This window comes from Pteronotus mesoamericanus, unplaced genomic scaffold, assembly GCF_021234165.1.
Source record: "Pteronotus mesoamericanus isolate MK-2021 breed Mesoamerican mustached bat unplaced genomic scaffold, CSHL_Meso_final contig_80, whole genome shotgun sequence".
NCBI lineage: Eukaryota > Metazoa > Chordata > Mammalia > Chiroptera > Mormoopidae > Pteronotus > Pteronotus mesoamericanus.
This window is the reverse complement of record NW_026555261.1, coordinates 861,444-878,343: the sequence shown is the minus strand read 5'-3', so window position 1 is coordinate 878,343 and position 16,900 is coordinate 861,444. Positions and strand designations below refer to the sequence as shown.

The 16,900-nt window shown below is 55.6% G+C and overlaps 1 long non-coding RNA gene across 1 annotated transcript; it reads left to right on the top strand.

The window, feature by feature from the left end:
* The first annotated feature begins 240 nt into the window (after positions 1-240).
* Positions 241-12,926, top strand: LOC129079748 (uncharacterized). The gene is made up of 4 exons (XR_008530102.1): positions 241-324; positions 810-923; positions 9,327-9,383; positions 10,664-12,926. It is a non-coding gene; the product is annotated as an uncharacterized LOC129079748 (long non-coding RNA).
* The last annotated feature ends 3,974 nt before the right edge of the window (positions 12,927-16,900 follow it).

The window sequence follows — 16,900 nt, the reverse complement described above, 5'->3', positions numbered from 1 at the left end:
GGTTTTTGTTTTGTTTTGGTAAAAGCGAGTGAGACAGAGGGTACTGTCAACAGAGCAGGGACAACAGGCTCGGCCACGGCGTGACTCCCTGAGAGTGAATGTCCTGTCCCTGGCGTGGCCTCTGTGGCTGAGGTTCCTTCACAGCCCAGCGTCCCAAGAGCGGGTCCTCGGGATGAGTTTTTCTTCAGCAGCCCTCATCCTGATGCCAGCGGTCAATAAGCTTGTCATTCTGTTGAGCAGGAGGTGGCGGCGGCGGCGGCGGCGGCCACAGCGGCGGCGGCGGGGGCGGCGGCGGAGACCAGAGGCACGACGAGGGTGGGCAAGGTGGGTCCCCCGGGTTTCTGACGTCTTGGCTTTGGGTTTTCAGAAACGCCATGAGCATGAGCAGCTGGCTTGCGCATGGCCGCACGTGCAACATGCCCCTGCGTGGGGCAGCCCTGTCCCCCCGCTGTGGAATGTGTCTTCTCGCCGGAGAGCTTCCTCCTGGAGCTGTTAGGACCCTGAGCTGGCCAGCCGGTTGGGGAGACACAGGGGCGGTTGTCCCACTGGGTTGGGCCCAGTAGGAGTAGCAGAACGAACGGCCGTTGCAGGTGTGACTTCCCGGGTCACGCAGGATGTCACGCTCGAAGAATAAGAGCGTGGTGGGCCCTTCTCTCACGCCGAAGCATCCGGGGGGGGTTTGGGAATGGGGCAGTAGCCGGGGAAAGGGGTCCGCTCCGCAGTGGCCCTGGAACCCGCCCGCAGCCCTGGCGCCCGGCCGCCCGTGCGCGAATGTTCTCCGGTAACAGCGCCTTGTGCTCTTCCTGCAGGCGAACCCCAGGGCATGGTCGCGGGCATCATTGCGAGCGTTGGGCTGGCTATAGGAGGAGCCATTTCTGGCTTTATTGCCTACCAGAAGAAGAAGCTGTGCTTCAAAGAAAACGGTAAGGCTCCCGCGGCCGCTTCCTCTGTCGCGTGCGTCGCTAACTTAAAACCTGCGCTTTCTCTTAAAAAATGCGTAGAATGGCAGAGCTCCCGTCGGAGCGCCCGCGGGGGAGCTGGCCGATGCTTCACGGAGTCGCCAGAGCGCCGGGGTCAGGTTGTCTTTGACCTTAGCACGCCCTGTGTTTCGCTGGCTCGCATCGTGCGCATCGCTCACCCCTCCAGTCCTCGGTTTTCCAACTGGAAAGTGGGAGATGATAGTTCTGACTCGAAAGGATTTCCGTGAGGATGGCTGAGGTTGTGGGTCAGAGTCTCGGCAGGCTGCCCCGGCGGAGAGCCAGGGTGGGACAACGGGTAGCGCTTACAATGGGTTCGTCTTTTATTTCGCGTGGTTATCATGCCCGTGATTGTCGATGGCCAAGGGGCCGCCATCTTTCTTCTCTAACCAGTGGATTGAAACTCAGGGCAGCTGGTTCCCTTTCTGGTAGAACCCGGTACCAGCAGATCCGGGGAAGGTCCTCGGGTGGAATATAAAATTAACACGCGCGACGGGCAGAATGTCACAGCGACCGGCTGTGACTGGAACTCCATCATTGGCTGTCTTTGGACATTCTACGCCTGGATTCCTAAATTCGTTTATGTTTCTCCTGGTGCCTGAAAGGTCTGTTTTGAACACCGCGGGTGTTCATGTCTTGGCGCCTCCTTCTAGGTTTCGTCTTCACTTTCGCAGGGCTAACAAGGGGTGGGCTGTGATGGGCTTTGGGGAGGGCGACTCATGGGCCACATCGCCCTTCTTTGTGGAAGGGCCTTCTGGTGTCTGACCTTCTCACCCTTCCTACAATCTGATTCCTTACACGTGTTTAGCCATCGACCTCGTCTGCCTAAAGGGGAATTTCCAACGCATTTCAGTAGATGGCTGATGCAGGAAAAGCTGAATTATAAGGGTAGAGTTCACAGTTCTTCCGCCATCCTTGCAGATGTTTACGTCCACAAACTCTATTTGTAGCCTGACATTCAAATTCGACACAGCGTTTGAATCCAGAGACCTACGGTGAGCTGCTGGCTTTATATCCCCTCTCTGGCAGCGGAGGGTGCTTGATCGTATTTTATTTCCTATCTATGACCGGGTGCCTTCTATTGTGGGGTGCCCAAGATACCGTGGTTGGTTGACTTAATGGGGAGGATCCCTTGGTCTCCAAGTTGACAGATGACCACATCAAGGAGATTCCTAAGGAAGACCAACAGTTTTAGCCCTAGCCTGTGTGGCTCCGTTGGTGGGAGCCTCAACTCAAAAGGTCACAGGTTCCATTCCCGGTCAGGGCACATGCCTAGGTGGCGCGTTCGTTCCCAGTCAGGGCATATACAGGACGTGACTGACCGGTGCGTCTCTCTCACATCAACGTTTCTCGCCTCTTTCTCTCCTTTCGTTCCCTTCTCTCTAAGACTCACTAAGCATGTCCTGGGATAACTATTGAAAAAAAAAAGACCAACGATTATAACTGGGGGGCCGTGGGGGGCCAAAGAAAAGACCCCGATCTCTTGCTTCTCCTAGAGACAGCGGAGAGGTCAAAGGCGCGGGGGTTCAGGGGAAATGAACTTGTGTTTCGTTATCCATCCCGTGTTTCCTCTTCTCTGAGAAGGCCCACCTCCGTGTGATGCTCAGCCATCCGAGGGCCAGGCGGGCTCCCTCGGGAGGGAAGCGCGAGAAGATTGTCTTCACTCTTTGGCTGAAAGCCAGGCCGATGCCGGAGTTGCGAAGCATTTCTGTTCCCTGGCATACGGGATGTGTGGTGCCCTGCGATGTCGTGGGGCCGTACGGGGCGGTTTATGGAGCACAGGGGTGTGAGAGGCCCCCAAAGGGTCTGAAGACGCTCCATGTCATGCACTCTTTGGAAACGGGGTTCAGACACAGGGACAACCAGCTGCGGTCAGCTCCACCTACCCCATCCCCGGGTCTCGGTCCTCGGTTGAAGCACTTTGTCCTTTGTAAGGGTAGGGGGACGGGGGGTGGTCTTGAAAATGGACAGCTCCCAGGTAGAAGTAGTTGCCCTCGTCATTGTTCAAAAACAAACGCCTCTTTTCTGAAGAATTGGCTCAGGGACGTTTACGAGTCCACGGAGAAGTGCGCGAAATTTAGTTCCCCAGAAAACGGTCCACAGTCTTTTCTCCTTGGGCTCCACGAACGTTAAGGTGCGGCTTCATCTGTTGATTCTTTGCGGTTCCTGTAGGACTCAAAGCGGGGAGCTTACCTGAGACGCAGGAAATAAGAACCAAATGTAGCAAGGAGAGCGGGCGGCGGGACCTTGTGATTTCGGGAATTGCTCATTCCTGTCTCCAGCTACAAAATGCCCAGCGCCAACATGATTAGGCACTATTCTGCTAGGAGCCCCCTCACGCAGAAGAATGAGGATCTCTCTCAACTCCATGGATAGACGTTTAGGCTTTTTAAGGTTGTTTTATACAACAAATTTAGTGTTTTGTTTTTTGTCAGAGACACATTTTTAGGGACTGAGATAGAATTAAAATGTTGAATCCAGGTGCTGGGCATGGAACAATCGTAGAATTTTCAGGATCTGTGCGACTCGGCTTCACAGGTTTTACTTCTGGGTAGACATTCGAGGAAGAGCAAACCCCTGTTTCGTCAGGACCTTGGAAATGTGCAATGAACGACATAAGTATCGCATGCCCTGGTCCTTGAAGAAACCATGGTTTTGGGTCCACGATGATTTTATACAGAGCGTGATTTTCCAGGACCTGGTCATTGTATAGAGTTTTGTAGCATCTATTGAATTTGCATCAAGATTAGTCTCAGGCAAGTGGGTAGAAGCGGAGGCGTTTTCTCATCGTGGACATTCGTTGGTCAAATACTGTCTGTCTTGGTCGAAGTCTCCTCGGGAGCCTTTCAGTAATACGTGTTGAGCTAAAGCATGAAAAAGTATCTGTATCTCCAGCCAGCGAAATTGATAGATTGGTTCTTGGTTCATAAAGATTTGAATGCGCAGTCCTAAAACTTTGATCTGATCTTCACGGAGGGCTGCTCCAGCTCCGAGGTGGGCGCAAGGTGGGTGTGTGTCTTTGTGTCTTGGTGTGTTGGCTTCAAGTAACTGGTTCAAGTGCCTGGAGACAGGGCTCCCTGACCTGCATGGACAGAGCCCAGCTGTTGTCTCTTGTCCCTGGATGTGAATGCGGCCGCTCTCTCTGTGTGCCGCTGGTTCTTGCTGCTCAGGGCACATCCACCAGCTTTGTCTCGCATGTGCCTGTGAGTGTTTTTTTGAGGCTTTGATGAAATGAGCTACTGACATGTCTTTCTTTCTTCCTTCTGTCCATCTGTCCATTACTACCATCCATCCGTTCTGCAGTTCATGTCTCCTGCCATCCGTCCATCAGCCATGTATCATCCGGCCACCCATCACTTGTGTATCTACTCATCCTTCCATCCATCGATCCATCCGTTCATCCATCTTATCCATCCATCATCTGTCCATCCATGCACCATCCATCCATCCATCCACCCTTCCATCCGTCCACCTATCACCTATCTACTCATCCTTCCATCCATCGATCCATCCATTTATCCATCTGTCCATCCATGCACCACCCATCCATCCATCCATCCATCCATTCACCCATCCATCCATCCTTCTATCCATCCATCTATCCATCCACCCTCCATCCATCTGTCCGTCCATCCGTCCATCCATCCACCCTTCCATCCGTCCACCTATCACCTATCTACTCATCCTTCCATCCATCGATCCATCCATTTATCCATCTGTCCATCCATCCATCCACCCTTCCATCCATCCACCCATCATCTATCCACCCATCATCTATCCATCCACCATCCATCTGTCCATCCATTCGTCCATCTACCCACCCACCCATCCATCCATCTACCCACCCATCCACCCATCCATCCATCCACCCATCCATCTACCCATCCATCCACCCACCCATCCATCCACCAATTTGTTCATCCTTCTATCCATCCATCTATCCATCCACCATCCACCCATCCATTCATCCACCCACCAATTTGTCCACCAGTTTGTCCATCCTTCTATCCATCCACCATCCATCCATCCATCCACCCACCCATCCATCCATCCATCCATCCACCCACCATCCATCCACCAATTTGTCCACCCATCTATCCATCCATTCAGTCCCCCACCAATTCAATCCTCCCTCCCTCTCGCCCTCTCCCCCCTCCCTTTCTCACCTCCTTAATTTTCGTTTCCACCCCGATTCTCCCTCCTGTTGCACTTTGCTCTTTAGGCCTCTCTCGCTTGACTTCTGAGCCACAACCTCCACATCTCTAACAGCCCCTACGCTGTTCTAACAGCGCGCCTGCCGTCTGGGGCATTGGCATGTGCCCGGAGCAAGCCCCTCACACAGTTTTCTTGTTTTCTCTCCTCCCCAATCTTCCCTTGCAGATGAACAGAACGTCTAGGGTAGTACGGGATGCCCTGTGGGGGCCCCCAGACCGTCCTGCCTGATCAGAGTGCCTGTCTCCTGAGACGCGGAGCCAAACTGTGCCTGACCCGCCTCCCCTCTCGGGCTAGGGACTGTCTCAGCGGTCGCCTGCTCCCAGACTCCCTACCCCCACCGACTCCCCTTGTTTTCTCCCCTTGCGATACACAGAAGCTTCTTCTATTAATGCACCACTCACTTCTGAAAGGGAAGATCAGTGCCGATATTTCCTTTTCCCGTGAAAGCCAACTGGAGGAAGCGGAGTGGGTGGCTGCCACGTAGGAACTGAGTTCGTCACCGAGTTCGTCACCGAGTTCGTCCTTGGCCGTGCGTGTGGCCGGAGCGCTGGGGACAGCCACCATCTTCCCTCCAATGTCGGCGGGGGGGGCCAAGCCGACCGCGGTCGTAGGGTGGGACCTTTCCTGGCATGGATGCAATTCGGACCCTTGGATTTGTAGCCTTTAGACTTTTACGGTGCATTTATGACTCCGTTTCCCACAAAGCAGCCCCTGACTCTCTCTCTCTAATCCGCTTGTCCAAACACGAGAATTTCTCCATTTTGGGGGGCGGGGACGTCCACGTATTTAGGGGTATCCTAAAACGGTGTTGTAACTTCAAGGCGGACCCTTGTTGGCCTGAGGAAATTGTCGTGCCCGCGTGTGCCCTGTCGGCGCAGACTCATCGCTGGGTATCTGTTCCCTCTTCCCCCTCGGCCACCGGCTTGGTGGACGTCACCATGGTTTTCCTGTTGGGGTCCGGGGCTGGGGTCCAGCGTGCCGTGCCAGTGACGTGGGGCCACGAGTTTGCGGTGAGGATGGGGGCGGATGGGGAGGCGCGTTGAGAACCCGCCGATGCGGGCTCTGTAGCCTGGTGGCCTCCGGCGGTCACCTGCGCGACCGTGACTCGCTGCCTTCTAGATCTTTACAAGATGCGCACGTGGTCTCCCCGGTCCAATGGCCTGACTCAGGGGCCCCCCTCCGCGCCGGCCGCGCTGCGTCTGCGTGGAGCGACTGTGGGTCTCAAGACGTCGGTCGGCGCGGTGGCCTGAAGATCGAGCCGCGCTGGTCTGTGCTCCCCGGGCCCCCGCGCCCGGTGCCCCGCTGCCCCCACACTTGGCTGCCCTTGCCCTGAGGACCACCCAGCGGCCTAAGCCACACTCCCCCCGCCCCGAAAACACAAGAATTGCTTGGATTTGTTTTATCTCGCGTGTTGGGCCGTTCCCGTTTTGACGGCTGAAGCCGGTGTCGTGGAGGGTAACCCTCTTGGAACTGGCTCTCCTCTTTGGCGCCTGTGGTGTTGGACAGGGGCTTGGTGTCCCTGCGTTTGGAGACACAAGGCTTCTGCTCCCTCCCTTCCGGGGTGGCCTCAAAGCGCCAGCTGAATGGAGCCCCCACGGGTCCGAGTCTGGGGGTCTCGCTGTACTGCCCCGGTCACACAGATGCTTTGCTGCCACAGCGCAGGGAACCCCGTGATCGCTGGGTCCCCCAAACATGCTGAGTCTGGGGGCAGAGGGTCCACGCTGGCTCCCGGGAAGGTGGACACCTTCTCAGGAAACGCCCATCTTGTTTACCAACAAGGTGCGGCCCCTCAACCTGTGCCTTCAACAGTTGCCCCCGCCAATGCCAGGGAGGCGACACCCTTGTCCAAGTGCCTTGTCCTGACACCACCCTGCCCCCACTGTGTGTTCAGACGTCCGCCATCCATCCACCGATTCCTTCCCGTTTTGGACGGTGTTTCATAGAGCTACCGCACGGAACATTGCTTTCACTGGCCGGAAATAACGTACGCCCCAAATGCATTTCGGTTTTGCTATTTACTCTGTCAGATGGGCGTTGTCTTCCCTGCTTCCTTCCTGCCTGCCCCCCCCCCGCCCTCCCTCCCTTCCTTCCTTCCTTCCCCCCTAAAACGTGTCCAGATTTGATGTGGCCATTTAGAGTCCTGGTAGAACCGCTTTGCCGTTCAGTAAGTCAGATTTCATTGTGGTGGACACAAATCGGGTGCTGTGCGCCTCAAGCCCCTCAGTACACACGCGGGTAACACAGCGGTGCGACCTTTGTCCGGTGGAATAGTACGCAGCCCTGAAAAAGAAAGAGGGACCCCCCCCCCCGCCTTTGTGACCACATGGATGGACCTGGAGAGTATTATGCTCAGGGAAATAAACCCATCAGAGAAGGGCAAGCACCACGCGATTTCCCTTAAATGAGGAAGGGAATGAATAAAATAAACTAAGAAATGAAATAGAGACAGGCTAACGGATACAGAGAACAGGCGAAGAGCTGTCAGAGGGGAGGGGTTGGGGGTGGGTGGAAAACGGGAAGGGGTGAAGCAAAAAAAAAAACGAAAATAAATCCGCAGGCCCAGACAACAGTGCGGTGGTGAGCAGAGGCGGCGGGGAGGGAGGTAGCCGAAGGTAAACGGGGGTAAACCGCGATGGAAGGAGACCGGACTTGGGCTGCTGAACACGCAACACGCGGTGCCGATGACGATGATAGAATTGCACCCTGGAAACCTCTATAGTTTCACTAAGCGATGGCGTCCTATTAAGTTCAATAAAAAATTGTTAAAAATTAAAAAATTGCGGATTCCAGGCCGTTGGCTCTGCCGCGTGTCCGGTGGCTGCTCCACCAGCCAAAGCCGCGACCGTGCGGCGTTCGCTGTCCCTCCGTTCGCGTCTGTGTGCTTCTTGTTCGAACCCCAGACGTTCGGCCTCTGGCCGGGGCCTCATCGGTGGCTGGGGCAGGGCGTTTCTGGGAGGGAGTCGTTTGCCACACACGGCGACTTGTGGTTTTCTGCGGCTTGAGTGACAAGTTGCATTGTGTGTCTACGGACGAAGGTGCCCTTACCGCAGACGACGCTGTTTTGCTGAGGGTGCAGTTTCGTGCACGACGGCCACGATCCAACGCCCTGGTCCCGGTCCCTCTTCCTGTTGCAAGTGCCGCGCGTGTTCCCGTGCAGGAAGGAAATGAGTACGCCTCGCGTGTGACTCTGGCGCGCACCCCGGGCAGCATTTGGGGACCTGGTCCCGTGTCTGTTGCTGCGGGTTTGCAAAACCTTGGAAACAAAGAACAGACGTGAAAGGCACACACGCTGTTGACGAATTCTGATTCGTTCTATCATGTGTGGACGCGGTCATGGGCTCACGATGTGTACACAGCCCTTCCGAAGTCCTTGCTTGTTAACCATTAAAAAAAAAAAACCTCTTTGAAAACGATTTTAAAGACAAAGGAAGGAAACGTGGCCAAGTGGAAGTACTTCAAAACCTGGGGGATTGAAATGGAAGTTGGCGACCCCGTTCTTTCGACTTTTCTGCTCATGGAAAACTTTTCATGGTCACAAGTAAAAACAAAACCTTCAGGCCTTTTAGCCAGTAATTCCCATTTTAGACATCGACCTTAGGGAAATACTCATTCTCAGAAAAGGTTTATTTATAGAGATTCTTCATTTCAGCATTGGTTAGACTACAAACTGTTAGAAACAATCCAAACATCCCCAAAGTAGGAAAAACAGTGTCACAAATTCTGAGACTTTCCTCTAACAGAATAGGACACAACCATTAGAAATGTGAACTCAAAAACAGCGAGACACAAAACACAGACAGAACCATGTTTTTGTAAAAAAAAACCAACCCACATGCCCAGAAAAGAGACCAGGATGATCGACGTCCAAATGTTGAGGGTTGTTGTCTTTTGCTCTTTGTAACTTTCCAAGTTTCTGTCATTTGCTATCATGCATATGTTCCCTTTTATAATAGGAAGACATTTTTAGTGAACATAAAGTATTATGCCGTTTCTTTCAAAGTCTGAGAAAGAAAACTGAATCGCACCGGGCTCCTGCTTGGGCTGGGGGGAGGGGAGGGGCCGTGGAGCTGGAGGGGGGTTTTGGGGGGCCTTCTCTTCGTATTCATCCTGGGGATGTTGTGTTCTCGTTTGCAGCGGACCAGGGAGACATCAACATGGAGACCAACCGAACCACCAACACAGAGCCGCTAGGTGAGGAGGGGGCGCGCCCGCAGCCGGCCCGGCGTGTTCGGGGTACCTCTCCAAGCTCCCCCGGGTCCCGCAAGCGTGCCCCCGTTCGAGTTCCACGGGTGACATTGCAGCGGGTCCCTTATGCCTCGCCCCTTTTGAGGGCATACGTGTGGGAGGTCGTGTGTAAACTTTCTTGGGCTTGAGATTTCGGACTCTCTTTAAAATACCCATGGTGGCCCAGGCTGGCGTGGCTCCGTGGACTGTGGACTGAGCACTGGCCTGCGAACCAAAGGGTCGCCGGTTCGATTCCCAGTCAGGGCACAGGCCTGGGTGGCAGGCCAGGTCCCCAATAGGAGGCGCTCGAGGGGCAGCCACACGTGGATGCTTCTCTCCCGCTCTCCCTCCCTGCCAGCCCCTCTCTCTAAAAATAAACAAACAGAATCATTGAAAATACCCGCTGTCGTGATTTTCCAAATGGCATCCTGTGCGTACAGGCCAGGAAGCCAGCAAGACCCAAAGGGCATCTTCCGAGACACAGCATTTGGTCCCGTTCCCAGACCCCTTGGGCGAAATCTTCCTTCCGCAGCGGTAGGGTCAGGTGGAGGGGGGGTTGCTCAAGTTACGGAAGCCTCTCAGGGCGCAAGGCCGGTGTTTGGAGATCTGGCGCACTTTTGAAGGGGGCGAAGTGAAAAACAAGGCGGCGGGCCTCCACGGACGCCTCTTAACCCGAAAGTGCGTTTAACGAAATTGGAACGTATTTTGAATTCTAAAAGTAGGGACTTTGAGAAAGTTTCGTGTTTCCTTCCCAGCGGTCGGCAGCTGGGGGAAATGTTTAAAATGAGCGATTGTCTTTAAGCACCAAAAATGTCCACGGGAGCTCTCAAACGTATGCACAGCGATCAGAAAAGGGGAACCGCAAATCATCGTAAAACCACAAACACCAAGGACGCTCGTCCGACAGTGATTGATTCTGAAATTGGGAGGTCAGGGAGGTTTTCTCCTGTCTCCGAGAAGCCACCGAGATCAAGTGCCTTCTCTCCTTTCCTTCCGACTTTTCCCGAAGGGTTTATTTTTTCTGGCTGTCGTCGAATCCCACGGTGAAGTTTATTGATTCTTGTTGGTAGCACAGGAGACCTGGTTTTGGCTCCTTGTCAGACCCCGTGAGGAGTTCGGAGCCCATTGACGTTAGATCGAAACTCGGTCCCCGCGGCTCAGAGGTGGAAGGAGCAGCTACTGTCGTGCGTGTTGTGGGAGGGGAGGACCTTGTGTGACGTCACATCTTGTCTCTTTGTCCTCGACAGTTCAACAGACGATTGTGGAGAAATAGAAGGCAGGCCACACACACAGCCGGACGGTCCCAGCAGAGCTGAAGGACCGGGCTGCTGCATCTCCGAAGAACGGATGTGGAGGGGTCGGGCAGCGCCGGCTGGGCCCGCCCGCCCGGCGCCAGCCTCGCCTTCTCCTGCCCCTGCTCAAGGTGGATCCTTGGCTTGAATCTTCAGATGTGGTTCGCCTGTCCCTGGCCCGGGTGGGCGATGTTGACCAACCAGGGCCTCCCCCTCCGCAGGGAAACTCCCCCTGACCGTCTCTGTCTCCAAGGCCCTCCAGGGTGCCCCCGGGATGGGCAAAACGCCCGCCCCCAAGTCCCCGCCACGCCGGCTTCCGCACCCCGGAGCCGTTGACGCACCGAATGTCCGCCAGGCCCCTCCGGAAGTCCCCAGGCATCCGCCGTTTTGCAAAACGAGGGCAGCCTCCGATCTGCTTCCTCACGATGCCATTTCTTAGGCTATTTTTTACCGCAGGCGAATAAAGAGAGATGAGAAACCATGTCCTTTCGTTCCCTGAAACACTTGGCTGGGGGGTGACGTTGGAAGAAGGCTTTGCGGCCTGGAGGGGGGGAATCCCGCGGCCCGTTTTCTGGGGCTGTAAGGCCAAGCGTCAGCGGGAGTCCTTGCTCCTAGATGCGGGGTTTTTCCCGTCGCCTTGTGCTTTTCCCTCGTCACATCGGTGGCAAGGACTTCTCAGCATTCAGGTACTGCCCCGTCATTCGGAGACTCGCCTGCGTTGGGATACTCCCCTGCCTTGAGATACTCCTCTGCACCCAGGTACTCCCTAGCACGCAGGTACTCCTGTGCTTTCCCACACAACCCTTCTCCCACGTGGGTAGACTCCAGCCGTGGGTGAGGCGTGTGCACCATGTCTACCCAATGCTTTCCGTGCTTTGGTGCGAGAGCTCATTGTATGTTGGGGGCAAAACCGCCTTGGAGCAGAAACGCGCCCTTTCCCCCTTCGCGGTGCCCTGAAAAGCACCCGCCGCCGCCGCCTCGCCCGGAACGATGATGTCGCCCCGGGAGGAAGCCGTGCCCCGTTTCGGGCGACGTGCGCCCCGCGAGGCCTAGGACAGGCGCGCGCTCTGCGCAACTGCCGGGACGGGGCTCTGCCGGGCGGTCGTGTTCGTTGCCTGAAGCGCAGAAGCCCTGTCGTCCGCAACGACGCGGACGTCATCGACGTGCTGTGGTCCCCCGAAGCCCGAGGATGTCTCCCGCGCCGGTAAGGGCCGCTGCTCCTCATCCCAGCCGCTCGAAGGTGGAGAGTTGGCACCCTTGGCGGGGCTGCCCCGCCCGCGGCCAGGTTGGGGGAAGCGGCTGTGCCGCCTTCGCTTCGGGGTCTTTAAGACCTGCCCGTCGCAGCCTGCGGGGCGGGCTGCCGGGGCAGGGCCCGCCTGCTGACGACACCCCGCGCCCCGTCCCCTGCTCTCCCCGGCCTCTGCTCCTCTCCACGGTCTAGCCCCTCAGTGCGTCAGGCTCGAGACTGACTGCCGGCCGATTGGGAATTTTAGCCCCTCTTCTGCCTCTGATACCGTGGTACCGTCTGTACGAAACGGAGGGACAAGGATAGGTCACCCCTGGTGATCTGTCACGGCCCCACAAATTCCTGCTGGGGGCCCCTCTACTCAGGTGTGTCCAGCAGGGGGCCTGGCGTTTTGGATTCTAGGGGAGTGTCACACACCTGTTGTCTCATTCAGGAAGGGACAGGGCGGACCGGTCGTCACCGCCTGAGGGGACCCAGGGAGCCAGGGCCCCTCGTTACATGTTGGGGACCCCCTGCCTGGGTCCTACAGGCGGCTCCGAACCTGCGCCTTCCCCCCAGATGGCCGTTGCGGTCCCGTGGTGCCCCCTGGTGGCCTTTGTAAACGATACTAAAAGTGCATATATTTTGTTCCTCTGAATAACATTGGCATTTTAGAAGCCTATTAATGATATACTGTGAGCATACATGTCTCATTCAGACAAAGAAGGCAATACTGCAAGAGTGGGTATTTTTTTAAAGTACCTGTATTACGCAGTGTATAATGCGCACTTCTTTGGCCCACATTTTTGAGGGAAAAATAAGGATGCGCATTATACACGGGTGGACCTAATTCCCTCTCTATGTACATGTTTCCCAGTCTTTTATGGATGCTTATGCGTTAAAAGTGTAACTGCAGGAAGCGATAACGATGTTTGTATGCAACACAATACCCTGGAATACGATAATCTGTTTTGTTGCTAAATGTAAATAAATAAAAAAATGGAACGAAAAATTAAAACAAAAGATGATTTTTTTTTTTTTCCCTCCTGAAAGCCTGGGACAAAAACATGGGTGCGCACTATACACGGCAAACTACGGTACGTAGAATGACGGCTCAGAAATACATCTGTACCTGTTAGAAAGGTGTCGCTGAGCCTTACTGTTTATGGGGGGCGGTGTATGTACATATTTCTAGACCCCTTCTCATTTCACGTTCTGTAAAAATACGATGACTTTCTCCAAAGTGGATCGTCTGGAAACTTGCGTGTAAATTCGATGGCTTATTGTATCATTAAATATTTGGGCCCAAAATGCTTGGTCGCATCCCTGTGAGCTTTCTGCAAAGCAATCACAGAGCCGAAGGTTTTGAAACAAAGACAGCAATTTTATCGAGGCCCACAGGGGCAGAAGCAGCACAGTAGAGAATTTGTTACAAGTGGGGGTCGTCAGGGTCGTGTTCTTAACCAACGAATCGGAGCTGCGGTCCCGTTTTTTGCTCTGGAGAAAACGCTACCACGGATGTTTTGGCGCATCGATTCCTGCGGAACTTTGCAAGGAAATGGGTGTATCCCAGAAATGCGTGCCATTGTCGTTGTTAAGCCAAAGGGGGTGTGGGCGTTTAATACTATCAACGCCGAGAGTCGCCCCGGCTAGGGCGTGTGCAAATCCTCATTCGCCCCAGTCATACGCGGACCTGTTTCCTCACCGCCACGGCCATTTTCTGAGCATCGCCAGGCGCTCTGCTGAAACGTGGGACCGGATCGATAATTTGACATTGCGTTTCTCGTATCCGGAGGGAGACGGGGAACCTTGGGGAAGAGAATCTCTTGTGGGCTCCTTTTCCGGGGAAATTCAATTCGCCTCTTGCCCACTTGTGGCTGTGGGATTGGTCTTTTCCTTATTGATCCGTAGGAACGCTTTACATACGAAAGGCAGTGCCACGAGACTGGGGACTAGCGAGCAAATAGGCTCTGCCACGTGTTCCTGAGTCTTCTGGTTTGGGAAGTGGTCTTCTCCCCATTCTGGTCTTTGGTACGTTTACCTCCTGAACGTCATGAAGGGTTCCTCTGCCTTCCGCCGTCCTGAGAAACACCATCGACCATTCCGACATTATCTTTTTACACAAAAATACTTTTTTTTTTAATAATCGCAGGAGAAGCCTTGGGGGTCCGCCGTAATTTACTATGTGCCCTTTTCGAATATAACTCTCTCTGAAACATTAAGGCATTTTACTTTCCTCTACGTTTTTTTTTTCTTAATTTCCCTTTTCAGTTTTAGTTGGCAGTCAATATGATCCTGTATTCATGTCGGGTGTACAGCGTCGACGGAATGTAAAAATGCTGCGGTGCGTAGATACCATGGAATACTCCTCAGCCCTAAAAAAGAACAAAATCGTGCCATTAGCAACAGCCCGGTTGGACCTCGAGGGGTTTATGCTCTGTGAAATAAGCCAGGCAGAGAAAGCCAACAGCCCACGATCTCACACGTGGAGTCTAAAAAAGAAAAAGAAGCTGACGTGGTTGTTTTAAAAAAGTTCATCCTTCCTCCTCACAGTTTTATCTTTTTACCTTAAAATAGTTGCTGTTGCAGCCGTTCATGCTCGTACCGGGACGGAGGAAGAGACTCCGCTGTATATATAATCTGTGCCCTCCACCCAGCACGGAGTCACCCCCGTATTCCTTAAAGTCTCATGGACTCCCCCACGGTCTCCCAGCTGAGACCAAATCCAACTTACCGTATTGTGCCGTGTATCACGTGCACTTGTTTGCGCACATTTTTCCGGGAAGACTAAGGATGCGGGCTAGACGTGGGCACAGTGATTACACACCATGGGCATAGTAATGAGGGTAATCATGCCGGGTATGCGCACAAACACGCAGGTGCGCAGCATACAGGGAAGCGCGTTCTACATGGTAGAATACGGTATCGCCTCCCAGAGACACCCGTTGTGGCTGCCAGAAGAACACAGAACGCCTCCTGATGCATCTCTCCCTTCTGCTCCTGTTGGCCTCACACCAGCGTTTCTGGCGACGTAGCAACTGTTTCTAAACCAGGAGCTATTTATTGATTGATTCTTGTATGTTCGTGGGCGCTTTCTCCATTTCTCAGAGGAATGCAAAGCCTTTGGCAAATGTGGGCTTTTTATTCTTCCCCGTGGCTTTGAAGCAGGGAGCTTGGAAAGGTTCACCAATCGGGGAGCGTATTTGGATAAATTAGGCACAAGGTAAAGTAGATACTTCGGGAAAGGAAGGGAGGAGGGAGGGAGGGAAGGAAATTTGGACTCAGCCCCTGGGCACCACGGCTTCTTTAGGGAAACCTCCAAGGGAAGATGCAAACTGTGTGGTAGCTCCATAAAAAGCTTCTGACCTCCACCCCGGACTCAGCCCTGTTCCCCTTTTCTCGTGGAACGGACTCCGCAGGAAACCCCAACGGAAAGACGTTCTCCTGGTCGGGCCCAGCAGCGGCGCCTGCACGGGACAGCAGTTTACGTTCTCACGGCCCGCGCAGACGGCCTTCCGCCGAGCGGCCGGCGGGCGGTCCGGAGAGGCCGCGGGGACAGCGTTCGGCTGTGAGGACAGCGCCCTCGGTTCCTGCCTTCCGTGCGCGGTCGCGCTGCTCCTCCGTGGGGAAATGGGGGGGCCGGCGAGTCGGGGCGACGGGATCGGCACCTGGGAAAGCAATTCGGTTCCGCGCCTGCCTCCATCTAAAGCCCTCAGTTTTGTCCCTCCCCAGCTCTTGGGAGGGGAAGACCGAGCTCAGCCAGTGTGGTGTGTGGGGTTCTGCACCCTTGCCCCGAGGATCGCGCTGCCGCGTGTGCGTCCCCGCATTGGGGGGGCGGCGTGGGGAACTCTCATTTCCACGGTACCAGAGAAACGGCTGGGCGCCCTTACTGTCTTTTGGTTTTGTCTGTCTTGCTTTAAAAACAAACAAGCAAAAAACAAAGCTGTATTAGTGTCCCGTTGCCGCTGTAACAAATGACCCCAGACCGCAAAGGCATGTACTATCCTGTCTCCGTCCTGGAGACCCGGCGTCTGAGGTCCGGGTGTCCCGGGGCCTTCCCGCCTCCCCCCGGCGTCCCCGGGCGGGGGGCCGCGTCCCTCCCATCCCTGCCTCCGTCTCCCCGCGGCGTCTCCTCGGGGTCTGCGTCTCCTCCTCTGTCTCTTCTCAGGACCCTGTCCTTGGACGCAGGGCCCCCCGACCCAGGGCGGCCTCCTCCGATCCTCCCCTCATCCCCCCGGCAAAGGCCTTGTTTACAAATAAGGTCCGGTTCTGAGGTCCCTGGACGTAGCCCTTTGCCCTGTCTCTGCCACAGACCCACTGGCTCCCACACTGCGACGTGATCATTTCCTGAAGCCGTGGCTCCTGGGCGGGCGCTTCGTGCGTATCCTGGGCAGCCTTTGCAGTCCATGCGACCCGGCCCTGGCCACGTAGTTCGCGAGGGGAAGAACTTCAGTGCTTCCAGTGTGAACGGTGGTCCTCGAAGGAGGGAACGGACGTCCCCTCTATTTGCTGAGCAGGGCCTCGGTGCTGGACCGCACTCTGGCCCGCACGCCCCCCGGCTTCGCCGCCCCAGCCCTCTCGGGGCCGGGCCAGAGCCGCCGGGCCGTCTCCGACTCCAGCACCAGCCCCCCTGTCCCGCGGTCGGTCCGTTTCGCGCAGCAGCGGATGCTGAGCGCCCACGTGGAGCCGCCCCCGGGCAACCCAGCCCGGCGGAGGCCCGAGCCCGGATTCCGGCGGCCGTCACGTCCCCCGGGGCCCTGTCTTCGGCTAGGTCGGGGCGGACGTCTCCCCCGGTCCCCAAGGGCAGGGACAGCGGGACGTGTTGAGGGTCTGGCGTGTTGCAGAAGCCGAGAGCCCCCCGGGGTCTGGGGGATGTGCTTGCGTGGCCCCCGCAAAGCCCGGCGACACTGTGCGGCAGGTTCTTGGGCAGCTCCCTGGGTGCTGTGTCTTGAAGCCCGGATTGCAGG